Source organism: Oncorhynchus keta, chromosome 1, assembly GCF_023373465.1.
Source record: "Oncorhynchus keta strain PuntledgeMale-10-30-2019 chromosome 1, Oket_V2, whole genome shotgun sequence".
Classification (NCBI taxonomy): Eukaryota; Metazoa; Chordata; class Actinopteri; order Salmoniformes; family Salmonidae; genus Oncorhynchus; species Oncorhynchus keta.
This window is the reverse complement of record NC_068421.1, coordinates 62,023,114-62,049,875: the sequence shown is the minus strand read 5'-3', so window position 1 is coordinate 62,049,875 and position 26,762 is coordinate 62,023,114. Positions and strand designations below refer to the sequence as shown.

General features: G+C 45.4%; 1 protein-coding gene across 3 annotated transcripts in view; it reads left to right on the top strand.

Annotated features, from left to right (window-relative positions):
* The first annotated feature begins 413 nt into the window (after nucleotides 1-413).
* sema6bb (sema domain, transmembrane domain (TM), and cytoplasmic domain, (semaphorin) 6Bb) overlaps nucleotides 414-26,762 on the top strand; it is a 139,206-nt gene continuing 112,857 nt past the window's right edge. For all 3 annotated transcript variants that reach the window (XM_035780500.2, XM_035780491.2, XM_035780480.2), the window contains exon 1: nucleotides 414-1,277. The gene's annotated coding sequence lies outside the window, so the exon portion shown is untranslated. The remainder of the gene's footprint in view (nucleotides 1,278-26,762) is intronic.

Here is a 26,762-nt window from a genome sequence, read left to right as displayed (position 1 = left end):
GGTTTGTTTTACAAAAAATGTGTGCTGCATTTCGATGAATGTCCTTAGAATTGTATAATTAACGGCTTTTGGAAAGTGGTAAATCGTATTATGCTATCCATGTGAGGATATTCATCGAGCATGATACAAAACAATATTTCGATAGAGGGCTCTGGTAGATAGTTTGGAGTCTCCAAAAGTCCCATCTGACTATTTGGAGAAAGTCATTCCTTATTGTTCTTCTGGAGTTACAAAGAGGCCCATGCATACAATGTATTGATATGATGTTTACTGTTTTATTTAAGAATAAAATAATTTGCCTAATTAAATATGATTATCTAGTAATCAATTCCATTCCAGTCACTGCGTAATTCTGCTTCAGGTTTTGGTATCGCCTGGTTTTCTGTCCCTGTGGGTGACAGGAGGGAGCAGTAGCCTACTGAATAATCTGTATTCCACCGCTAGTAAATAAACACCCTGTGATCTTCCTATCTTCACAAAGCTCCTGAAGGGTAAACTACAGAAAAAATACATATTTTTCATAAACTGATGAATGGGAGTTTTCTACCCGCGGAATTCTGAAGCATACTGGAAAAGGGGCGCATACCAGACTGATGAACAGCCCTTTCTCTCAATGAGACCCGAAGTGAAAAGACGCAGTAATGAATGACAGTATACTGGCAAGAGCAGCAGCCGTGCGCAGCTACATCGCGCACAAAATAACTATTGTGGGGATAGATGATTGATAACGCAACTGCTATAGTGCAGGCTGGGAGAGCGAAACAGATGTAATTTTCTTACGCTACAGCTGGTTCAGTGCCACTGGGTGCTGCATGGATTGTTATTGCAATCAGTCCTTCTACATCAACCACTGCTACCAGCAATCCCAAATTACTTAGGAATTCCGGACGGCTGTCTGAGGAGCAATATTGCTGCAGAGCTCAACGGGAATGCCATGTGTCGTGGCGCGACATAAGAACCGCTTTGTGGTGTCTTGTCCACCGGGACAGGTGGTGTTGTGTGTGCTGGGGGTTGGTGGGGGTATATGAATACAAAACCCGAGAGACAGTTGTGTTAGGGATGTCAGGCCGCCGTACGGGATCCGTTTTTGCAAGAGACAGGTGCGACAGAGAGGAGTAGTAGTTTACAAACGACGTTGGGATTGGTGTTGACGAAAACCTCGGGCCTGTCTATCCTTTTCTTACATACTGGATATTAATCCAGGGGACATCATACTGTGGAGGCAAGAACTGTGTAATCGTCGCGTTCCGGGCGCACCTTTTACTCGACAATCAGCGGTAAGTGGGCAGAGCTGTCCAACGTTGGGGTCCGGTGGTGCGCGCTATGGGACATTGCCTCCGGTATCGCCATGCCGATGCTTTGGGTATAATGGTGTTCCGAACATAATGAAATGTGATGAGTTTGAAAACGTCTTAAACGAATGTGGGTAACTTACTTGAAATTATACGGCATTTGCCCTCTGATGGAGTGTCACCAGCCAGCCACACATGTCGACACACATAATTGTGACATAATTATAGGCTACAAATTTGTTCCATAGGCTAATATTACCTGGATTTTCTAGCATTGTGTAGTTTCTCGATTTCATACTGCGTAGCACCATGTCCAAGCTACATACATTTTTTGTTGTTGTAACAGAGACAGCACGATTTATTGTTGACGACCATAAGAAGGTATGCTAATGTCTGACTTCCCTATATATTAGGAAAGTAACCGAGACTGATTTTTTTTGCTATATTCAAAAGAATGTGCAATTGTAGACTATGATAATGTATTTTCCCAACTAGCCTACCGTTACAATGAATTGAACACTAAAACTCTTATTATTATTATTGATTAAATGTAATCATAAAATGTAAATGCACAAAATGACTCATTTTACTCTTCTTTCACACGGAGAGTTCAGTAGCTATGAGAGCAGCAGCCCTCTGTGACTGGTGTGTGTGTCTGTCTAGTGGCGCTGCTGGTGGTTGTGTATGCTGCGCTGTGATCCTGTCCAAGGCCCGGGTGTCCCTACACCCGTCATCCCCCCGGGCTCTTCTCTCTCCCTTTCCCTCTGTTCTTCTCTTTTTACAGCAGCTGCTGCTGTCTTTACAGTACACTGAGTTAGCCGGCTGGCTAGAGTCAAAATCAAATTCGCGTTTTTCTGAATTGATGACACTGAGCTCCCCAAAGTTTCTTATTTTGGGAGAAAGCTGCAGGTTTTTGTTATGCCCCCGGTTTCAAATTCAAATTGCCTTTGAGCTGCCTTTTGTTGGGCGCTGAGGTTTGTGACTGGAAAGGGAGAAAAGTAAGTGAAGTCCCCAAGGGTCAGAGCATTCCAATAATGAGCCCAAGTGTGAGAGAGGAGAGCAGAGTGGGAGAGAAAAGGGGGCTAGGGAGTGGAGACAGTTTTGTGAAAGCTAAGATATAGCCAAGGGAATAGCACAAGCCCTCCCCTCACTCATGTGTCAATCAGGCTCGAAGGACAAGGGGCTCTTTAATATCCCCTGAAAGCACTCTCTCTCTCCCTGGACTCTGCCACAGGTTGCATACCTTACCTACCTTCTCTAACCTATACTCTTCTGATGCCCAGATGCTGGGCTGTTGTTCTACAGTCCCAGCTTCGTGCCATTGTTTTCTTTGCCTGTGTGAAGAGGGAGAGACTTCTAAATGGAGAAAAGAGAATAAGAGAGAGAGAGAGAGTGGAGGGCTGCTGGCTGCATCTGGCTAATGATTCATCTGTTGGTGCTGTGTTGTGTTGCGTGCTGTGTGTTCTCCTGGCTAGGGAGATTCTCTCCCACACCGCTCTCCCGGCTAATGCCTTCGACCTCCTCTTGTACACTCATCATCCCACTAGCACTCGTTACAGAAGAAATATCATAAAGAATACATTAGGTGATAAGAACAGAGGAAACACCTGTCTGATAAACGCTGTGATCTCCTCATTGTACTTTCATTTTTAATTTCCTCGAGCCGAGGAGGATGTATTAAATCAGAGCAAACGGACCCCTATCAGTAGGCCTACGGTAACTTTATACTCTCTCACTGCTCCAAGGTGGTGCTGATTTCACTGTTTTTTTGTGCGACGCTTTCCTATTCTCCAGTGCTCCTCACAGCTTAACAAACTGCCCAGTGAAGCTCAGCTAATCCTCAGCAAGCAGAGCACTGTGATTTATTATGAAGTTACTTAATTTGGAAAGATCCACAACTTCCCTCCCTACTTCCCTCCCTGCACTCTGGGCCAAAGAACCCCTACTGCTCTCATTGTGGAATTCTGAACTAATTTGCAGGATCTGTCTGAGTGTGTATGTGAGAGAGAGGGGGACTGAGGAAGAAATAAAAAGAAAGGGAGAATATGTTTGTCACAGTCTGTTAGTTTTCCTGTGTGTGCGTGTGATTCAGTGCCGTCCAGGATTTGTTGAATGGGGGCCCTGTTAGCACCCTCTCCATTCTCTAACAGTTGTGCACGCCAGCACCCCCCAAAGCAAGTGTTGTGCCTACTGTGCTAAAATAACAGGTGCCCCTGTCCTGTTGCAGGAGGACTTAATCCTGTCCCCGCCACCCCCTCCAGGGGGTTACGTCACCTGGCCAGAGGAGCCTCTATCACAGACTCTGTGAGAGAGCTGGCGACATCTCCACCACCCTCTGACTGATTGCCTAACACCAATACAATTGAGCTGCCTGCCTGGGGGCCCCAAGGCTAACCTGCTCTGCCGCCCCTCCCACTCCCTTTCACCTCCTCTCCCTCCGCTGGACCTTGGTGTCAGGCCCTACCAAGCAGTGTGGTCTCTCTGTGGGTTGTCACGAGAAGGACATTGCCCACTGGGACTGAATGGGACAAATTGACCGTAACAATGTTACCACTTAGCATGTGGAGTGGGGAGAAAGGGAAGGTGAAAGAGAGGCTTGGTGAGTGACAGGTTGTGCTGCAGAGATCAGCGTGAGGAGTGGACAGACAGGGCTCCTGTTGCATGAATCAGCAGTGCCTTGTATTATATCCATCTGACCTCGCCATTTACACCCAGCACACAGCAGCCTACCGCTGCCCCGCTGTTTATGTTTGCCCAAGACTAGTACTGGGGTTGCTATGGCTGCAGGATAAACAGGTTAGCCGATGACCTCTGGAGACTTTATTCCCAGGGTCCAATGGGCTTGCAGGGTGGCGGCTGCCCCTGACCTGTGGAGAGGTGCGGCTGGAGCTGGCCAGGGGTCACCAAGCCACCAATCCACCCATTAAAATGCAATAAGCCCTCTGTCCGACAGGGACTGGCTCTGTGATTTAATCACACTCTCCCGCTCTCTCGTCATCCGCACTCTCCCTTTTATCTTCCATCTCTCCTTCCTCTAATAATTTGTATATCTAGTGCAATACTAAAGCAAAGCAGGAGGATAAATGAGTGGAGTTCAAAGAGAACGTCCCCTGTAATAGTCAATAATGAGAGCTCTTTCATTTTCCCTCAACAGCTTTAACATTGCTGCTCTCTCATTTTGAGTAATTTGTCTTCTATGTTTTAATTTGCTGTCTGTGGACTCTGAAAAGTCTCTGAGAAGGTGAAGGGTATCTGTTACATAAGCCTGGGATGATGGAGGAGCACAATGCTACAGTCTCACTGAGGACTGACTAGGCTAGCTGTTGAATAAAGATCCTCCTATATGCTTAATATATAAATTCACCATGAAAATCATTCCATGCCTTTGGCGGAATGATTTCCACGGCCTGTTTGCTTGTCATTGAGGCGTTTTCACATGGCTCTCTCCCCTCAATGAATGAGACTGCTGACATTGCCGTTGTGGCATATAGAGGTTTGTTAACGAGGAGAGGGACTAGTGAGGGGCCACTGCAAGGAGAGATGTGGACAGTTTGGTCCCCCCTATACTCTCTCTACACACACACACACACACACACACACACACACACACACACACACACACACACACACACACACACACACACACACACACACACACACACACACACACACACACACACACACACACACACACACACACACACACACAATGAGGGGGCTTGCAAGGAGCCTGGTTCTTTCCCATTGTGTTGGTGTTGACTAACAGGTCCTTGTTGTTGGATGTGGAAGTAATTGTACAGAGAAACAATGACGCGGACATCCTGAGTCACACTTCAAACATCACCAACACAGTGTTAAGCTGTGGAAGTATGCCCTGTAGGCCCACGGATAGGATGCTCCTCATTTATGTCCGCTTTGGGTTTTAGGGACTATATACTCAGATTGCTCTCTCCGATAGTTTTATGTTTGCTGAGAAACTGTGAGATTGTGCTTGTTTATCATTCTTTACCTAGAGACTCCTCTTGCTGTTGTCAGTGTACTGTGGTTCTCTTCATTACCGGGCCGTTCTGTTCCTCTCTGCCTGCTTGCCTGTATTGCTGTATTTATTTTTCTCATGCACAGTGCCACTTGTTTTCTGCTTTGAAGTAATTAATGGCTTACTGCATTCTGTGAACCAGGGGATCCAGTCATGTGTGAGACAGTCATGTTGAAGAGGCTCTGTACTGAGGGGAGGGCAGGGTGAGGGGGTGAGGCACGAGGAGGGACTAGTGCCAAGGCCTGGCTATACTATGTGATGGGTTAAGCCTAGCTATGAGTGTGAGCTAATATTCTCGAAGACCCAGGAAGGGGGATGGATGGGAGGGGGATGACGGTCAGGGGGCAGAGATACAGCCGGGGTGGAAGACCTGCAGGATTCCACTGGGTGGGCAGAGGCAGAATAGACTCTGGAGACCGTTTACTCAGATGAAATGGGCCCTCGAAAGCACTAAATCAACGGTTCACAAGCACCAATTAATGTATGGAGCCGACATCTCTTGTGTGAGGAATCAAAAGGTTCTGGCTGTGCTGAGCGTCTGCTTTGCCCCCTCTCTGTGGAGCTAGTCAGAGAGCCAGGGCCTGTGAGTCAGAGATGAGGGGATGATGAGAGGAGGATAGGGAACATGTGATGAAGAGAAGAGGGGCCCAGGGGCCATCTGGAGGCAACAGGTCTCAGGACAGCAGGCGGTCTCCAGTCAGAGCATCTCATGGCCTGGGTTTGTGCCAGAGTCTGAGCCAGGGTCTCCCCCATCCAAGACCCCCTGTCTGATCCTCTCTTCTAACAGGCCACAATCTGTCACCTGAAATCCTCTATCGTCTCAAGTTGTGCAGTTAAGCGTTATTGATCGGAGAGCTGGTGGTCAACGGGACATGATAATTGTGGAAATTGACTGTGGATGTTTGATTATTAAATGGCATTAACACAATCTTTCCAGATGAGTGGTTTGGGTTATAGGTAGAAAATCTGTGAGTGTTCTGCATGCTCAAAGAGCAATTTATATGTGATTGAGAGGAATATGGCTGGTAATTTACATCTGAAAGAACCCATGAGAACCAACATGTGAAGTTCATAGGAGCATTCATATGAGCATGTCAAATGAAAGCTAAGAGTCTATTTTTTGGGGACATGAAGGCATAGATACCTTTTTCAGCAATTTTCCATCTTAAAAATGAGGCATAAATAATGCCCTTGATTTCTGGTCAAATCGATGGAAAAGGGGTCTTAGAAAACATCTACCAGAAAAAAATTGTAAACGTTATTAGAAATACATAAACACTATTGTTGAAGTAAAGACCCCTGCCAACTAATATCAACATTTATATTTAGTTTTGGATCAATTATTTGAGTTCTGTAAGTTTAAGAAACATTGCCTTGTAATTCCTTTACCAAAAACCCATATATTTTAAAGATATTTTCAAATTTCTCTCCCTCACGAGGAGAGAGGATAATGAAAGTTCACGGAAGTAACAAGTAAAGGTAGACCCACCAATGATTTATAGTATTTTTACTGAAATACTTTTTTGTTTATGAATTATGACGTGATTTAAACTCATTCTGTTTAGCTCATAACTTTGTCTCTCTCTTTCTGTCATCTGGTGGTCAAAGCAAGTGTGAAAACAGTCTGGACAACCACTCCCTCTTTCTCTCTCTGCCTCTCTCTTCTCTCTCTCCAGTTAATGTCACCTCTCTCTCTTACTGACACCTACCCATGAGCCCCATCTATTTCCATATGCTGTACAGTGCATTTGGAAAGTATATAGACCCCTGCGCGTATGTATGTATTAAATAAATGTTTTTCCTCATCAATCTACACACAATACTCAATTTATTATTTTATTTCACCTTTATTTAACCAGGTAGGCCAGTTGAGAACAAGTTCTCATTTACAAATGCGACCTGGCCAAGATAAAGCAAAGTAGTGCGACACATCAACAAAGTTACACATGGAATAAACAAACGTACAGTCAATAACACAATAGAAAAGTCTATATACAGTGTGTGAAAATGGCGTGCGGAGGTAAGGCAATAAATAGGCTATAGTAGCGAAGTAATTACAATTTAGCAAATTAACACTGGAGTGATAGATGAGCAGATGATGATGTGCAAGTAGAACTACTGGTGTGCAAAAAAGTGAATAAAAACAATATGGGGATGAGGTAGGTAGATTGGATGGGTTATTTACAGATGGGCTGTGTGCAGCGATCGGTAAGCTGCTCAGATAGCTGATGCTTAAAGTTAGTGAGGGAGATATATAAGGTTCCAACTTCAGTGATTTTTTCAATTCGTTCCAGTCATTGGCAGCAGAGACCTGGTAGGGTAGGCTGCCAACAGAGGTGTTGGCTTTGGGGATGACCAGTGAGATATACATGCTGGAGCGCGTGCTACGGGTGGGTGTTGTTATGGTGACCAGTGAGCTGGGATAAGGCGGAGCTTTTCCTAGCAAAGACTTATAGATGATCTGGAGCCAATGGGTCTGGCGACGAATATGTAGCGAGGGCCAGCCGACGAGAGCATACAGGTCGCAGTGGTGGGTGGTATATGGGGCTTTGGTGACAAAACGGATGGCACTGTGACAGACTGCATCCAGTTTTCTGAGTAGAGTGTTGGAGGCTATTTTGTAAATGACATCGCTGGAGGCTAGGATCGGTAGGATAGTCAGTTTTACAAGGGTATGTTTGGCAGCGTGAGTGAAGGAGGCTTTGTTGTGAAATAGGAAGCCGATTCTAGATTAAATGTTGGATTGGAGATGTTTAATATGAGTCTGGAAGGAGAGTTTTTAAATGTTTGTTTTGTTCGATAAAGTCCATCATTTATGTCCAAATACCTCCCTTTGTTTGCGCGTTTGGTAAACAAATCCAAACTCACGAGGAGCGGGCAAATCCAGGCGAAAGTTCGGGACGAAAAGTTCAAAAAGTTATATTACAGTTCGTAGAAACATGTCAAACGATGTATAGAATCAATCTTTAGGATGTTTTTAACATAAATCTTCAATAATGTTCCAATCGGAGAATTCCTTTGTCTTTAGAATTGCAATGGAACGCAGGTCGCTCTCACGTTAGCGCTCGTGATCAGCTCATTCCCTCCTCCTTCACAGTCGAAAGCCTCAAAAAAAGGTTCTAAAGACTGACATCTAGTGGAAGCCTTAGGAAGTGCAATATGACCCCATAGACACTGTATATTCGATAGGCAATGACTTGAAAAAATACAAACCTCAGATTTCCCACTTCCTTGTTGGATTTTTTCTCAGGCCTGCCATATAAGTTCTGTTATACTCACAGACATCATTCAAAAGGAATCTTCCGAGTGTTTTCTATCCAAATCCACTAATGATATGCATATATTAGCAACTGGGCCTGAGTAGCAGGCAGTTTACTCTGGGTACCTTATTCATCCAAGCTACTCAATACTGCCCCTCCAGTCCCAAAGAAGTTAACACCGTGTCCAAAGAATAGCCAGTTGTATACAGAATGGTGTCGTCTGCGTAGAGGTGGATCAGGGAATCACCCGCAGCAAGAGCAACATTGTTGATGTATACAGAGAAAAGATAGAGACAGCCAGAGGTCCGGACAACAGGCCCTCCGATTGACACAATGAACTCTATCTGAGAAGTAGTTGGTGAACCAGGCGAGGCAGTCATTTGAGAAACCAAGGCTGTTGAGTCTGCCGATAAGAATATGGTGATTGACAGTCGAAAGCCTTAGCCAGGTCGATGAAGACGGCTGCACAGTACTGTCTTTTATCGGTGGCAGATATATCGTTTAGTACCTTGAGCGTGGCTGAGGTGCGCCCGTGACCAGCTTGGAAACCGGATTGCACCGCGGAGAAGGTACGGTGGGATTCGAAATGGTTAGTGATCTGTTTGTTAACTTGGCTTTCGAAGACTTTAGAAAGACAGGGTAGGATAGATACCGTGGGGCAAAAACGTATTTAGTCAGCCACCAATTGTGCAAGTTCTCCCACTTAAAAAGATGAGAGATGCCTGTAATTTTCATTTTCATCATAGGTACACTTCAACTATGACAGACAAAATGAGAAAAAAAATCCAGAAAATCACATTGTAGGATTTTAATGAATTTATTAGCAAATTATCAGCTCTAACAGTCCTTATCGTCAGAATGGTACATCTACGCCTCAGCTTGAATAGTTTGACTTTGCTGCATGGGGAGTGCGTTCAGTTAGCTATGACAGTATTCACTTTATTTCAAAGCGGGTCGTACAATGCTACGGAATGATCTCTGCTTTGGACATTTCTCTATGAGGTAGTTTAGTGGTGATTTGCCTTGGTCATCACTTCATTTCGATTGGTTTTTGGTATGTTTTTTAAAACCTTTTTATTTAACTAGGCAAGTCAGTTAAGAACATATTCTTATTTTCAATGACGGCCTAGGAACAGTTGATTAACTGCCTTGTTCAGGGGCAGAACAACAGATATTTTTTACCTTGTCAGCTCAGGCATTCAATCTTGCAACCTTTCGGTTACTAGTCCAATGCTCTAACCACTAGGCTACCTGTCACCTCACTGTGTGTGTCGATAGCCTTGATGTTTTGTTATCACTAGTGTGTGTGTGTATTTGTTTTTATTTGTTGCCGTGTGTGTGCGTGCCTGTATACAGTCGTGGCCAACAGTTTTGAGACTGACAAATTATTAATTTTCACAAAGTTTGCTGCTTCAGTGTCTTTAGATATTTTTATCAGATGTTACTATGGAATACTGAAGTATAATTACAAACATTTCATAAGTGTTAAAGTAGTCAATATTTGCAGTGTTGACCCTTCTTTTTCAAGACCTCTGCAATCCACCCTGGCATGCTGTCAATTAACTTCTGGGCCACATCCTGACTGATGGCAGCCCATTCTTGCATAATCAATGCTTGGAGTTTGTCAGAATTTGTGGGTTTTTGTTTGTCCACCCGTCTCTTGTGGATTGACCACAAGTTCTCAATGGGATTAAGGTCTGGGGAGTTTCCCGGCCATGGACCCAAAATATAGATGTTTTTGTTGTTCCCTGAGCCACTTAGTTATCACTTTTGCCTTATGGCAGGGTGCTCCATCATGCTGGAAAGGCATTGTTCGTCACCAAACTCTTCCTGGATGGTTGGGAGAAGTTGCTCTCGGAGGATGTGTTGGTACCATTCTTTTATTCGTGGCTGTGTTCTTAGGCAAAATTGTGAGTGAGCCCACTCCCTTGGCTGAGAAGCAACCCCACGCATGACTGATGGTAGTGCTCACCTTGTCTTCTCCGGACAAGCTTTTTTCCGGACGCCTCAAACAATCGGAAAGGGGATTCATCAGAGAAAATGACTTTACCTCAGTCTTCAGCAGTCCAATCCCTGTATCTTTTGCAGAATATCAGTCTGTCCCTGATATTTTTCCTGGAGAGAAGTGGCTACTTTGCTGCACTTCTTGACAACAGGCCATCCTCCAAAAGTCTTTGCCTCACTGTGCGCGCAGATGCACTCACACCTGCCTGCTGCCATTCCTGAGCAAGCTCTCTACTGGTGGTGCCCCGATCCCACAGCTGAATCAACTTTAGGAGACGGTCCTGGCGCTTGCTGGACTTTCTTGGGTGCCCTGAAACCTTCTTCACAACAATTGAACCTCTCTCCTTGAAGTTCTTGATGATCCGATAAATGGTTGATTTAGCTGCAATCTTACTGGCAGCAATATCCTTGCCTGTGAAGCCCTTTTTGTGCAAAGCAATGATGGCGGCACATGTTTCCTTGCAGGTAACCATGGCTGTCAGAGGAAAAACAATGATTCCAAGCACCACCCTCCTTTTGAAGCTTCCAGTCTGTTATTCGAACTCAATCAGCATGACAGAGTGATCTCCAGCCTTGTCCTCGTCAACACTCACACCTGTGTTAACGAGAGAATCACTGACATGATGTCAGCTGGTCCTTTTGTGGCAGGGCTGAAATGCATTTGCATGGCAAAGAGGATCTTTACAATTAATTGCAATTCATCTGATCACTCTTTATAACATTCTGAAGTATATGCAAATTTCCATTATACAAACTGAGGCAGCAGACTTTTTGAAAATTAATATTTGTGTCATTCTCAAAACTTTTGGCCACGACTGTATGTGACTGTCTGTATGTAATGTATGTGTTACGATAATACTTCAGTGATTGCCCCATTCCTGCTGGTGATTGTGTGGTTGGTCTGTGAGTTCTGGAGCATGCCCAGCTAACTAGGAGACCGTTGGCTGGAGCTGTGTGTCTCCTAGGCAGACAGCTCCTCTGCCATGTGACAGGCCTGGAAAATGGCCTTTCTCAGTAGCCTGCAGTGACACCGCTGCACTGCCCAGATTTCTCTGTTGTTTATCCCTTGCTTGTAGTCTAACCTTTTAAACAATTATATGCTTGCTTCATATAAATAGCATAGCTTGTCCCGTCTGTTTTGTTTCAATTCCGGCCTGCTCTATCTCTCTTAGTCATTGCAGTAACCAAGGAAACTCAATCCCTGAGTCTAAACTAAAGAAATAATCAGTAAAGGCTGAAATGCCTGAGAACCCAGCTCTCACAGGCCTGTAGCCTGTAACCTGTCATAACTGCATGTTCCATGAAATGCTAAGGGGGGGGGGGGTAACAAGGGCACAGCAATGACAGTTTTTCCATGTTCACGGAACTCAAGAAGAATAGCAACGAAAAAGGAATAGCAACTAAAATAATCAAAGTATGTTGGTGTGGAAATTGTAAGCACATGTTGGCACAAATAATGGCCCAATCATCCTAAATATGTAGCTGTAAACAATCTCAACTGCCCCCTTTACACCGCATGCTCCTGGCTTTTAGGGAATGAAACCGTTTTTGGCACTTTTTCTGTGTTGATGAATCTCAGTGAGAGTGTATATAATTGTGCTACCCCGGGGTTGAGTGCTTAGTTTAAGTAACACTGTAGAGTGCTGTTACTGCCAATTGTTAAAGATGGCAGTTATTTTAGAATGTTTTTTTATAGCCATTGGACAGGGGTGTTCCTCCCTCTGCTACTTTTTCTTTTGGCCCGGGCATTTCACCTACTTGGTGCTTCTCACTGCTGTTGTCATCGGCACCATTAACGGTCTCAACAAAGTGGCTTTGAAGCTCCGCAGGGCTCAGGGCCTTATAGAGGGACAGCTCGGAGGCTCCAGTGTTGCTCCTTGGTTCAGATTTCTGTCACCTCTTATACAATAAGGCCCTCAGGACAGCTGGGCCAATTACTCTCCCCCAGTACTCTCTCTCGCTCTCTCTTGCTCTTTCTCCCCCTCCCCCTCCCTCTCCCCCCTCGCGCCGTGTGCGTGACCAGGTGAAACATTCTGCACTTTGAAATGGAAGACTTTACAGTTGATACAGTAACATGCTTTGATAGTATCAATGTTAAAGACAGAAGCTAAAACCAAAATAGGCCCTGAAGTCATGCTTTAAAATGACACACTCACTAACACAGACATGGATCAGTTTTCTAAACGGATGTAGTGACTGTTGGCATATTAATATTTTATCGGCGTATTTCTAGTTAAATATCTCTGCCTTTTTAAAGACATGCCCTCCTCTGTCCTTGACTTTTCCTAAATAAGCCTATTTAACACATGTATGTTGTAAGAATCTTCATGTCACAAACATAATTTGTGTTATAAATAGTTTTAAGAGGACATGTCCTTTACTTTCCCAGAGTATCAAAAAGTGATTTTCTCAAATACTCCTACAGAGTCACATACAGGTAAGATATTGTGTTTTTTATATAATATCAGAAATAGCTCATTCTGATGTTTCCAAAACCCTTACCATTACCAAATGACTCTCGAAATTGCGGAGATGAGCTCTATTTCAAAAGAACACGTTTTCCAAGAATAACCACTGTTCCATGCGCTCCACAGGTGAGCAAGCAGCAACAGATACTCATGAAAATGCTATTGTGTTATTAAAAAAAGAAAATCAAGTATTCTGATGCTATCGAAGACATGTATAAACACAACCTAAGAATATTTTTATATATGAAATGTATTTATTATACGGTTAGAGTTAAGATTACTGCTCATTGGCTCCCTCGAGGCCTGGCTTTTTTTAGTGTTAAGTGGATGCCTCGTGTGCAGTTACTTGATTGTGTTTCAAATCCTAATCAGATGGTTCATTTACTGTCTTGGGGATATTTACCAGCTGGCAGTATGGAAAGCAGGTTGATCCTATCTTTTTATCTCTGCCTCCTTGTCTCCCAAGGATGTCTCTATGGTTTCCACACGCTCCGTTTTGTTTTGGGAGTCTACTCGTGCTAACAGAGCTGTCCGGGGGTCTATGGTGGGGGGAGTAAATGTGTGGGCTGAATCAGCCATCAGCCCAGCGCTGAGCAGAAAAGGACATGCAAATCCCTGTGTCGGCAGCTGTGTAGAGCCCTTCGTTAATAATCTAACACTCCTCCATTATTCCAGCGCATCCCCAGCTTCACACCAGGTCCAGCACTGTTTCCACATACTCCTAATGGCTGACCGACTGGCTGCCTTGCTGGCTGGGGATTGCCGTCCGCCCGAAAAACACCTTTATATATTTATAAACTATATATTCGCTGCAAGGAATGTGGAAAAGCTGATTATGCTGGCTGCAATCTAATCGGTTTGTATTTTACTGGGCTGTGCTTTGGCTGCATTGTTACGCTTGTTCCCTGCTGCTGATAAGGAGTAATTGCTGGTGTGGCTATGCTGGGCTCTTCATCGAGAGTTCATGCAGTATCCAGGCTCAAGCAGCCTCTGAGACGCTTTTTGTTCAAACGAAGAGTCTAAATATGAGTCTTTGTCTGCTCCACTGTTGCTGGAGGTTTTCCCATCGGATAATCCCTTTCTATTTTTTCACCTCGAACGAGACAGTGTTTCCTCTTCTCAGTCTGCGAAGGAGTGTCAGATTTCCAACAGCAGTGCTCAACCAAACAAGCTGGACGTGTGTCTCTGTGTGTGTCTCCCCACAGCCTCATCTGGGCCCTTCTGTCTCACTCTAGGCTCTTCATTAGTGTGTGTATGTTAATGAGTCACACCTCTGACCAGTGCAGCATGTCTGTTCCCGCATTACAGCCAGGGCCTCAGTCAGTTCTGCCCTCTACCTTGCCTGGCATGGGCAAGGGGGACACCAGGACACTTCCCCTTGCTGCTCCGTTCCTCCGTGGCACTGTGCCCAGCATGGCTTTCCCGCAACTGGTGCTAAGGTGAATTAATGAGTTACCATGCCCCCCCCCCACACGCTGTCACAGCATGTGGCTTATTACCTCCCGACAGAACCCCCCTGACCCACTTTATCCTTGCCTCCATTCACAGCAGCAAGGCAGGGAGCCCAACTAGAGCCCATTACTACTGCCAAGGAGACCCTGGGCCCAGACACACACACAGCCCAGCAACAAAAATGATTCTGCCACAGAAAAGGCCTTTATGGTGTTTGTGTGATATTGTGGGTATTTTTGTCCTGCAGGAGAGTGTTGCTGTAAACTTAAACTCCTGCTGTGGAAATGCATCTTAAAGCCATGCGTGCTCTGCTACTTGGTGTACTTTGTTGAACTGCTGACATTAACTCTCCCTGACTAAACCCTATGAGAGTAGAGCATACTCTGGGTGATCCTGCCCTGGAGTCTATGGTTGGTAAACAGAGTCTGTCTGAGCTCCATCCCAGCCGTAGTGGAGAGCATGGTTAACATCAGGCTGATATTGGATGTGTCAAACTAGTTTCACAGGCGGATATTGTTTTTTAGTCTGTCTGTGCATCTCTCTGTATACAGATCATTTGTTATTGTTGTGAGTATTGTTGTGAGGTGTCGTGGCGAAGGAAAACCCATGGCATGATTATTGTATGGCTTACAGAGTTGCCAGCAAGACAGTAATTCCTCTGCATACCATTACCATACTCATTAATGTGAATTATTATACACTCGAACCCAGTCAGGAGCCAGCTGACAGAGAGGCAGGCAGGCCCACCAACCAACGCTCCGTTACAGGTCAAATAGTCTGGAAAATGAGAATTCCCAATCAAGGTTGAGTGACCTGTGTCAATATTTTTTTTAAATATTTATTTCACCTTTATTTAACAAGGTAGGCTAGTTGAGAACAAGTTCTCATTTGCAACTGCGACCTGGCCAAGATCAAGCATAGCAATTCGACACATACAACAACATAGAGTTACATGGAATAAACAAAACATAGTCAATAATACAGTAGAACAAAAGAAAACAAAAAGTCTATGTACAGTGAGTGCAAATGAGGTAAGATAAGGGAGTTAAGGCAATAAATAGGCCATGGTGGCGAAGTAATTACAATATAGCAATTAAACACTGGAATGGTAGATGTGCAGAAGATGAATGTGCAAGTAGAGATACTGGGGTGCAAAGGAGCAAGATAAATACATACTGTATGGGGATGAGGTAGGTAGATAGATGGGCTGTTTACAGATGGGCTATGTACAGGTGCAGTGATCTGTGAGCTGCTCTGACAGCTGGTGCTTAAAGCTAGTGAGGGAGATATGAGTCTCCAGCTTCAGAGATGTTTGCAGTTCGTTCCAGTCATTGGCAGCAGAGAACTGGAAGGAAAGACGACCAAAGGAGGAATTGGCTTTGGGGGTGGCCAGTGAGATATACCTGCTGGAGCGCGTGCTACGAGTGGGTGCTGCTATGGTGACCAGTGAGCTGAGATAAGGCGGGGCTTTACCAAGCAGAGACTTGTAGATAACCTGTAGCCAGTGGGTTTGGCGACGAGTATGAAGCGAGGGCCAACCAACGAGAGCGTACAGGTCCCAATGGTGGGAAGTGTATGGGGCTTTGGTGACAAAACGGATGGCACTGTGATAGACTGGATCCAGTTTGTTGAGTAGAGTGTTGGAGGCTATTTTATAGATGACATCACTGAAGTCGAGGATCGGTAGGATGGTCAGTTTTACGAGGGTATGTTTGGCAGCATGAGTGAAGGATGCTTTGTTGCGATATAGGAAGACAATTCTAGATTTAATTTTGGATTGGAGATGCTTAATGTGAGTCTGGAAGGAGAGTTTACAGTCTAACCAGACACCCAGGTATTTGTAGTTGTCCACGTATTCGGAGCCGCCCAGAGTAGTGATGCTGGACGGGCGAGCAGGTGCGGGCAGTGATCGTTTGAATAGCATGCATTTAGTTTTACTTGCGTTTTAAGAGCAGCTGGAGGCCACGGAAGGAGAGTTGTATGGCATTGAAGCTCATCTGGAGGTTAGTTAACACAGTGTCAAACGAGGGGCCAGAAGTATACAGAATGGTGTCGTCTGCGTAGAGGTGTACTAGAGAATCACCAGCAGCAAGAGCCACATTATTGATGTATACAGAGAAGAGAGTCGGGCTGAGGATTGTACCCTGTCGCACCCCCATAGGGACTGCCAGATGTCCGAACAACAGGCCCTCCGGTTTGACACACTAAACTCTATCTGAGAGTTTCCCATCTTTGGGAATCTCAGACGATACGATAGAGATTGAACAGGCTAGTAATAGGGGTTGCAACAATTTCGGCATTTTAGAAAGAGAGGGTCAATATTGTCTAGCCCGGCTGATTTGTAGGGGTCCAGATTTTGCAGCTCTTTCAGAACATCAGCTATCTAGATTTGGGTAAAGGAGAAATGGTGGGGGCTTTGGCGGGTTGCTGTGGAGGGTGCCGGGCAGTTGACCGGGGTAGGGTTAGCCAGGTGGAAAGCCTGGCCAGCCGTAGAGAAATGCTTCTTGAAATTCTCAATTATAGTGGATTTATCGGTGGTGACAGTGTTTCCTAGCCTCAGAGCAGTGGGCAGCTGGGAGGAGGTGCTCTTATTCTCCATGGACTTTACAGTGTCCCAGAACTTTTTTGAGTTAGTACTACAGGACACAAATTTCTGTTTGAAAAAGTTAGCCTTCGCTTTCCTAACTGCCTGTGTATATTTGTTCCTAACTTCCATGAAAAGTTGCATATCATGGGGGCTATTCGATGCTAATGCGGAACACCACAGGATGTTTTTGTGCTGGTCAAGGGCAGACAGGTTTGGAGTGAACCAAGGAATATATCTATTCCTAGTTCTACATTTTTTTTAATGGGGCATGCTTATTTAAGATGGTGAGGAAGGCACTTTTAAAGAATAGCCAGGCATCATGTACTGACGGGATGAGGTCAATGTTATTCCAGGATTCCCCGACCAGGTCAATTAGAAAGGCCTGCTCGCTGAAGTGTTATAGGGAGCGTTTGACAGTGATGAGGGCTGGTCGTTTGGTCGCAGACCCATTACGGATGCAGGCAATGAGGCAGTGATCGCTGAGATCTTGATTGACAACAGCAGAGGTGTATTTGGAAGGCGAGTTAGTTAGGATGACATCTATGAGGGTGCCCATGTTTACGGATTTGGAGTTGTACCTGGTAGGTTCATTGATAATTTGTGTGAGATTGAGGGCATATCAAGCTTGGATTGTAGGATGGCTGGGGTGTTAAGCATGTCCCAGTTTAGGTCACCTAGTAGCACGAGCTCAGAAGATAGATGGGGGGCAATCAATTGACATATGGTATCGAGGTCACAGCTTGAGGCAGAAGAAGGTCTGTAGCAAGCGGCAACAGTCAGCGACTTGTTTCTGAAAAGGTGAATTTTTCAAAGTAGAAGCTCAAATTGTTTGGGTACAGATTTGGATAGTAATACAGAACTCTGCAGGCTACCTTTGCAGTAGATTGCAACGCCGCCCCCTTTGGCAGTTCTATCTTGGCGGAAAATGTTATAGTTAGTGATGGAGATTTCAAGGTTTTTGGTGGTTTTCCTAAACCAGGATTCAGAGACGACTAAGACATCCGGGTTGGCAGAGTGTGCTAAAGCAGTGAGGAAAACAAACTTAGGGAGTAGGCTTCTAATGTTAGCATGCATGAAACCAAGGCTTTTACGGTTACAGAAGTCAACAAATGAGAGCACCTGGGGAGTGGAGCTAGGCACTGCAGGACCTGGATTAACCTCTACATCACCAGAGGAACAGAGGAGGAGTAGGATGAGGGTACGGCTAAAGGCTAACAGGACTGGTCGTTTAGTGCTCTCAGAGCAGAGAAAAAAAGGAGCAGGTTTCGGGGCACGATAGCCTAGATTCAAGGCATAGTATACAGACAAAGGTAAGGTAGGATGTGAGTACATTGGAGGTAAACCTAGGCATTGAGTAATGATGAGAGAGATATAGTCTCTAGAGACGTTTAAACCAGGTGATGTCATTGCATATGTAGGAGGTGGAACAACATGGTTGGTTAAGGCATATTGAGCAGGGCTAGAGTCTCTACAATGAAATAAGACAGTAATCACTAACCAGGACAGTAATGGACGAGGCATATTGATATTAGAGAGAGGCATGCATAGCCAAGTGAACATATGGGTCCAGTGAGTGGTTGGGCTGACTGGGAACACGGCGATTCAGACACTTAGCAGGCCGATGCTAACAGTTAGTTGTCCGGGGCAAAAAAATCTAGCAGTTAGCAGACCGGGGCTGGCAAGCTAGCAGTTAACCGACCGGGTTAGCAAGCAGTTAGCAGGGGCTAGCAGTTAGCAGACCGGGGCAGGCAAGCTAGCAGTTAGTAGACCGGGGCTAGCAAGTTAGCCTTTGGGGGACGTCACGATGGGGCTAAGGCTGTTGTTGCCTCTTTGTGCGGTGACGCCGATAGACCAGTCGTGGAGTTAGTAGGGTTCCAAGTAGCTATCAGGCCTAGCAGGTTAGCAGAATGGGCCTTCATCGGACGTCGAGCCTGAGGGGCCTGTTGGAATCCTCGGACAATGATGTCGGTATTCCAGTCGTAGAGGATCGGCGGGGTTCCGTGTCCTGTACCGGCAGTAGAAGGGGTCCGGATATTGTAGCCCAGGAGTGTGCTTCGGTGGTAGCCCAGGAGCGCTAGCCGAGCTAGCTATAGGCTAATTGGTGCTTGCTCCGGGATGGAAACGCTAGCCAGGAGTGGTCACCCGGGACTGCGGTTAGCTAGTTGCGAAGATCCAGATGAAAATGTTCAGAGTTTGCGGTAGGAATCCGGGGATATGGAGAGAAATAGGTCCATTATGCTCTGATTTGAGTCACATTTTTCGAACTGGCGAGAGCTAAAGGTTAGCTGATGACCGCTAGCAATGGTTTGCTAACTGATAGCTGGTAGGTAGTTAGCTGGCTAGCTTCAGTTGAGGGATTCCAGATCCAAAGTAAATAGAAATACTTCAGAAAAAAGCAGGTCCACTCCACATTGGGTGAGGCGGGTTGCAGGAGAGTATTTAGAAGTTGAGGTTTAGGAAAATATTTTTTAAATGCATGTGAAGAAAAATATGTAAAAAGATATAGCTATCTCTCAGTAAGTAATATATACTGCATTGGAATATACATCTCCTATTCTGACAGAGATACTTAGCCACCTCAATTAGTGGTTTGGTAGAATAGTGCATCTGCTTTAGCGCTTTGTTTCTATGGTTATCAGAGAAGTTAAAAGTAGATTGGCATGCTGTTATTCTGAAAGTTCTTGTGATATGGTGTAATTAACCCTTCTCCTGACCTCGATGTAAAACATGTGTACAAAGAAGTCTATAAATGAGTTTTCTAGCCCACTATCTCTTAGCATACATCCTGTATGTGACAATGTGCCAATCAGGACGTGCCGCAATAGGGTTGTAGCTCTAGAAGTTGAGTGACAGTAGATTTAAGAATTAATATGAGTGTTGTGTTCATTGTTTTTGTGGGTTTTGTGCCTTAGGGAGGAGGACAGTACAACACTATGCTGTCAACAGAGGCGTTTAACCCAGAAAAACAAATAAGGAAAATATTTTCCTGGTCTTCTCACTACTTAATTAATTCTGTTAAGTGATGTCATTGAAGAAAAGAGGGAACGTCATAAACATAACACTTTAAGAAGGCCTAAGCAATTTTAGGATAATTATCCCAGTGTTTGTTTAAAATGCAGACTTCAGAGAGCATGGAGAGAGGAGGACAACAGAAAAACCCGAGAGCAATCATGTCGCCGAGCTACAGCGGTTATGTATTTCATTACAACCGGAACACAGCGTAAATAGCCTGTTATTTCAGGAAGTGTTTTCGTTTGTTCCGCTCAGAATAGCTTGGGAAATTGGTCTGGGACTGTCTATTGTGTCACATGTTTCAGTGTATATTTAATAAGAGCCCCTTAATATAGCGCACAACCCGATCCCCCATCCATTAGCAGGGCTGCTTAATATAGAGATCCAAACGCATCCGTCCACCAGTCCAGAAACCCCGTTCACCATCCCTCTTAATGTAATGGTGGGTGTCAGTGTGTGACATACAGCCAGGCTCTTTTACTGGGATATAATAGAACCACTCCTCTGGAAGGCTCAGTGCCCATGGCAAGACTTAGACAGTTAGCCTGGCCAGATTAGCCCTGACAACCAGAGTGACCCCCCCCCAAACCAGTCCTACTATCACTGCCCATTATATAGATTGCATCAACAAACTCAGCCATGCTGCGCTGAGCATCAATATCCAAGAGGAGTACCCAGGTCAATATCTGTGAATGAGAGGGGTAATGGCCTTCGACCCTGATATAGTGTGCGTTCACTCGGAAGGAGAGTGGCCGAGCGAGCGTCTCAAAGTTTCTCCATGGGGACCTTGGGATGGCGCTGCGCTGAGTGGCTTTTTGAGTGGAGTGTGTGTAAGAGAATGCGTGTTTGTGTTTCCAGTCCAGCGGTCTGAGACTGACCTGGGCCCGGGGGTTTGGCCTGTGGCCACGCCAGAGATCCAGTTCCTCTGGAGTGTTCTGCCTGTGGGCCTCTACTGGGTAGGCCAGGGCAGGCAGGGGGAGCCTAGACATCTCCAGAGTTATTTCCACTGCGGTGTAAGTGAGTTTGGAAGGATGCTGTGTACTGCACGCCAGGAAAGTAAAGAAATAAATGAGCCTAGAGTGAGGGTTTGAAGTGGGCCAGTGGAAGTTGGTTGGAATGCCGAAGAAGTCTGTTTTCCAAGACCGAGGAGGAGGAGGGGAAATGGAGGAGTTTGGAGTGCAGAGTAGGAAGAGGAAGAGACCATGCTGGTCTGAGTTCGGATGAACCGTTACCCTGAGGAGCAAACACCATCAGCACACTATGAACGAGTGTTCCAGGAAGTAGGGAAAGAAGACGAGAGTTGTTTTTTTTACTGGGGTGTGCGCGCACTCACACATGCATATGTGTTTGTTTTTGTTCATGCTCGTGTGTGTATTTGAATGTGTGTGTACTTACCCCCTCGCTGTTGCTTTTACAAAGTCATTTTGAGACCAGCAGCGGTCTCCAAAGTTCTGAGACGCTTGGGCGGCTTGATACAGTTTGGCATGAAGTGGAGCACAGACAAGCCCTGGAGACACCAGTTAGTTAATTAACCAAAAAATTACACTGATTCACCAGAGTGATAAACAGGAATAAGGGAAACTCTCACGCCCCCTCCTCTCCTCCACCAGAGAGAGGGACTCCAAGTTAGTTCAGGCTATTTGCTCTTCCATCAGCAACAAAGGATGTTAAAAGTAGGCATATTATCTAGTGTGAGGAGGTGATGCTGATTTCAGTATTAAATCTTCCTTTGTTTCTGAAGTATGATAATTATGATACATCAGCCGATAAATTACTCCCTTTATGTAACCTCTGTCCGTGATACACGTCCTCTTTTCATCTGATATAGCACATTTTCTATCATTTGTGGGCATTTGTGCATACCGTGAATTCAATGTCGACTGACTGTGGATTTAGGCTGGCTCTGTGTGTGTGCGCCACTCCATGTGTTGTGTGTGTGCAGCGTGGCAGGAGGATGTTGATGACTGTACGTAAATAAGCGTCATAGCGGACTGAACAGACAGAGCATGCTGGGATCATGTAAAGTGCTGGTGGAAATGATTAACGTTCTCGCCGTCCCAAAAGAACCCCTGCCTGCTTTACTGTGCCTCATTTGCTGTGAATCCACTTTTGTAAGGGTGTTGGTAGGGAGGATAATTTGGGAAGAAGAGGTAGGGGGGTGTTTGATGACAACTCCCTCACTCCTCTCCCATGGCTGTCTGGCTCTCTCCCTACGCACAGACTGGGGTGTCTGGGAGACAAAGTGCACAGTGAGTCCACTTTGAGAAACTTCCAGATGATGACACTGGCTGACAACTATCCAAGTGAACAGAGAGAGGGTGACCCTATGCCCTCCTTTCCCACTGGTTCCCTCACCCGAGCTGCTCTGTTCAGCCCATTTCTGCTACCTTAAACTCTCTCTCCTCAGCCTTTGCTCTGTCTGGCCCATTGCCTTCATGCTGAAATACTCAGTGCCTGCATGCGTGACTGTGCTCTGCCTCTGCCAATCTAAATATTTCCTTTTATTAGAGTCTGCTCTGCAAAGTGTCCTTATATAAACAAATCTATATTGTTGTTCATAGAGCTGCAATGATGGAACATAAAAGCTGGCTGGCACCTACCTGTGCTCTGAGTGGAGCTGAAGTTAATGATACAGGGATTAGCTAATGAGATGATGAGGGAGATGATATGGATGTCCCATCCTGCCTATGTCCGGGGTTCCTGGTGATCAAATGTGGCATTATCATACAGGAAATCTTCAAAGCACTTATTCCAGAGCTCAAAACCGTGCATATTAGTATTCCTAATTAATACATCACCATGTCATAAACCTGTTGTTTATTTTTGGTGCTGACCAACAACATTATTAGAAGTACTGATGGACATCAGAGGGCTGTTCCAACATTTTGTACCTGGCCTGGCAGTCACTGTGAGAGGATTGCTTGTGAGAGTGTTCCTGTGATTGTGTGGGATGCTGGACAGACACTGGGCTACAGTATTTACCTTGGTCCCCAACCCACTCTGTCACAGCAGGGCTGAACTGTTCCTGCTTACGCACTTCCTCATGCACTGAGCAGGGCCAGCCAGGGCTGGCCACTTCAATAAGCCCTGACAGCGAGCAGAATGCATTAGCTGCAACGCTTTACACACAGAAACCTAATCAGAGGTTTCCTTTCCTCATGCAATCAGAAGTGAGTAGTGGGACTGGCGTCTGGCTGGCTCTGCACATACTATGCACATACTAGTTGGTTCTGCACATACTATGCTCGTAATGGCTCTCACTGTAGGCATACATTGAGTGAAAAAGAACACAAAGCAGAACTTTAATGTCATGGTAGTTGAATGGCCTGATTTCAATACTGATTGAGGAATACCATGCACTGCACTGCCAAGTGTCCCAGCCAACCAAACCACCCCTCAAATGAAATGTACTGTAAATTGTGTGGTTGGATAATGAGATCTACTGAGCTTACATTCTATTCAGGTCTTTACAGCTCACCTCTGTCACTGGGCTCCCAGTCCAGCTCTTTAAAAACACATTGTGTCTTCCCTCTGAGACACATAGCTGCTTACTGTGGAGAGCTGGGGTGAATTAGTTTATAGCCTTTTCTCTCACAGCATTAACCAACGCCATATTCATCACTGGAGGAGAAGCGTACTGCAGACTGCAAAGCTGCAACCTCTCTGAGCTTTTTCATTTAACTTCTGTCCCCCTGTAAACACTGTAAATGCAGACGAGCATCTGCCATCTCATGACAGACCACTTACATGCCCCCCACATGGCAGGAGACATCACTGAGCAGTAACAGTGCTCAGGGAGGATGCCACGGCTTATGAACGGATTGTGTCTTTACTACTATACTGATGTGGCCTGGTAGCCAGCCACCAGATCTGGCAGTGCTTTAGCCAACTGTCGTTTCATTGAACTAAAGCACAGTCAGATCCGGCTAAAGGGCTATTACTGATGTCCTCGCTCCAGTCATAGATTGTGTGCTCAGTGTGCCAAGATGTGCATCAGTTCAATGCATTTGTGAATATACAGAGAGACCGTAAATAAGGTTGACGGAGAAAATAAGTATTTGGTCAAAAAGTTTATCTCAATACTATGTTATATAACCTTTGTTGGCAATGACAGAGGTCAAACGTTTTCTGTAAGTCTTCACAAGGTTTTCACACACTGTTGCTGGTATTCTGGCCCATTTCTCCATGCAGATCTCCTCTAGAGCAGTGATGTTTTGGGGCTGTTGCTGGGCAACACAGACTTTCAACTCCCTCCAAAGATTTTCTATGGGGTTGAGATCTGGAGACTGGCTAGGCCACTCCAGGACCTTGAAATGCTTTTTACGAAGCCACTCCTTCATTGCCCGGACGGTGTGTTTGGGATCATTGTCATGCTGAAAGACCCAGCCACGTTTCATCTTCAATGCCCTTGCTGATGGAAGGAGGTTTTCACTCAAAATCTCACGATACATGGCCCCATTCATTCTTTCCTTTACACGGATCAGTCATCCTGGTCCCTTTGCAGAAAAACAGCCCCAAAGCATGATGTTTCCACCCCCATGCTTCACAGTAGGTATGGTGTTCTTTGGAAGCAACTCAGCATTCTTTGTCCTCCAAACACGACGAGTTTAGTTTTTACCAAAAGTTATATTTTGGTTTCATCTGACCATATGACATTCTCCCAATCTTCTTCTGGATCATCCAAATGCTCTCTAGCAAACTTCAGACGGGCCTGGACATGTACTGGCTTAAGCAGGGGGACACGTCTGGCACTGCAGGATTTGAGTCCCTGGCGACGTAGTGTGTTACTGATGGTAGGCTTTGTTACTTTGGTCCCAGCTCTCTGCAGGTCATTCACTAGCCCCCCGTGTGGTTCTGGGATTTTTGCTCACCGTTCTTGTGATCATTTTGACCCCACGGGGTGAGATCTTGCGTGGAGCCCCAGATCGAGGGAGATTATCAGTGGTCTTGTATGTCTTCCATTTCCTAATAATTGCTCCCACAGTTGATTTCTTCAAACCAAGCTGCTTACCTATTGCAGATTCAGTCTTCCCAGCCTGGTGCAGGTCTACAATTTTGTTTCTGGTGTCCTTTGACAGCTCTTTGGTCTTGGCCATAGTGGAGATTGGAGTGTGAGTGTTTGAGGTTGTGGACAGTTGTCTTTTATACTGATAATGAATTCAAACAGGTGCCATTCATACAGGTAACGAGTGGAGGACAGAGGAGCCTCTTAAAGAAGAAGTAACAGGTCTGTGAGAGCCAGAAATCTTGCTTGTTTGTAGGTGACCAAAGACTTATTTTCCACCATAATTTGCAAATAAATTCATCCTACAATGCGATTTTTTTCCCCTCATTTTGTCTGTCATAGTTGAAGTGTACCTATGATGAAAATTACAGGCCTCTCATCTTTTTAAGTGGGAGAACTTGCACAATTGGTGGCTGACTAAATACTTTTTTGCCCCACTGTATGTGGACTTTGCTGAATGTAAATGAACATGTTGTGCTTTGGAAGGACTGAGCAATGTGAGAGACAGAATAAAGCCCCAACATTTTTGGGCGGAGAGGCATCTCCATCCCTCTATCACGCTATTCCTCTGTTTGCTGAGTATGTTTCCCTTCACTCAGATCATTCTTTCCCTCCTGTTCTCTTGTTATGGTGGAAGAATATACATGTAAATACATATAATAGAGTTGATTTATTTAAGCCTTATTTTACCAGGTAAGTTGACTGAGAACACATTCTCATTTTACAGCAACGACCTGGGGAATAGTTACAGGGGATGAATGAGCCAATTGGAAGCTGGGGAGGATTAGTTGTCAATGATGATATGAGTATGAGATAGATTGGTAATCTAGCCAGGACACCAGGGCTAACACCTCTACTCTTACAATAAGTGCCATGGGATCTTTAGTGACCACAGAGTCAGGACACCCGTTCAACGTCCCATCCAAAAGACGACACCCTACACAGGGCAATGTCCCCAATCACTGCCCTGTGGGTGCAGCGCAGTTAAACATGTTTTATGCTGGGGGCAGGCAGCATGTTATGTGGGTGGCGGTGGTATGTATGGGGTCTGTGGCTTCCAGGGTCCAAGGTGTGAGTCGATACGCCAGAGGTCCGCAAGCCCACGCCAGGGAAATACACAGCGTTCAGGAACATTCTCCATAAACAGCTGTTATGGTTGGCTCCCATTCGTCCTGTTAACTGAAGATCCCCTCTTGTTCTCTCTGCTCATGGTTTTGTTCCAGAGTTTTGCACCCTGGGGGTCAAAAGCTCTGATTAAGGAAACAGATTTGACCTGAAAGTGCCTTGGCACAACTGAGCGTGAATGATATTACTAGCGTACAGGCTGGTGGACCACCTTTTCCTGCTGTTAGTTTTCCTGTAAATGCACTGTATCAGCTATCTAAAGCTGTGTTTTAATGGGGTCATGACTGAAATCTCATGACTAAGAAGACGTTTGTTTCCTGTTGCAGCAGCAAGAACACAACTCTAAGTTCCTTGTTCCTCCCCCTGCTGCGGCTCCAGTTCCCATCACGGGACTTGATCCCACCAGATTGCTTTCTGCTCCTCCAGACATCAGAAACATTTTATTTCCATGTGTATCATGCTTTAAGGCAGAGGAGACCTCTGTCACAACACTCAAGCATATCGTGACCTCCTCTGGCTCC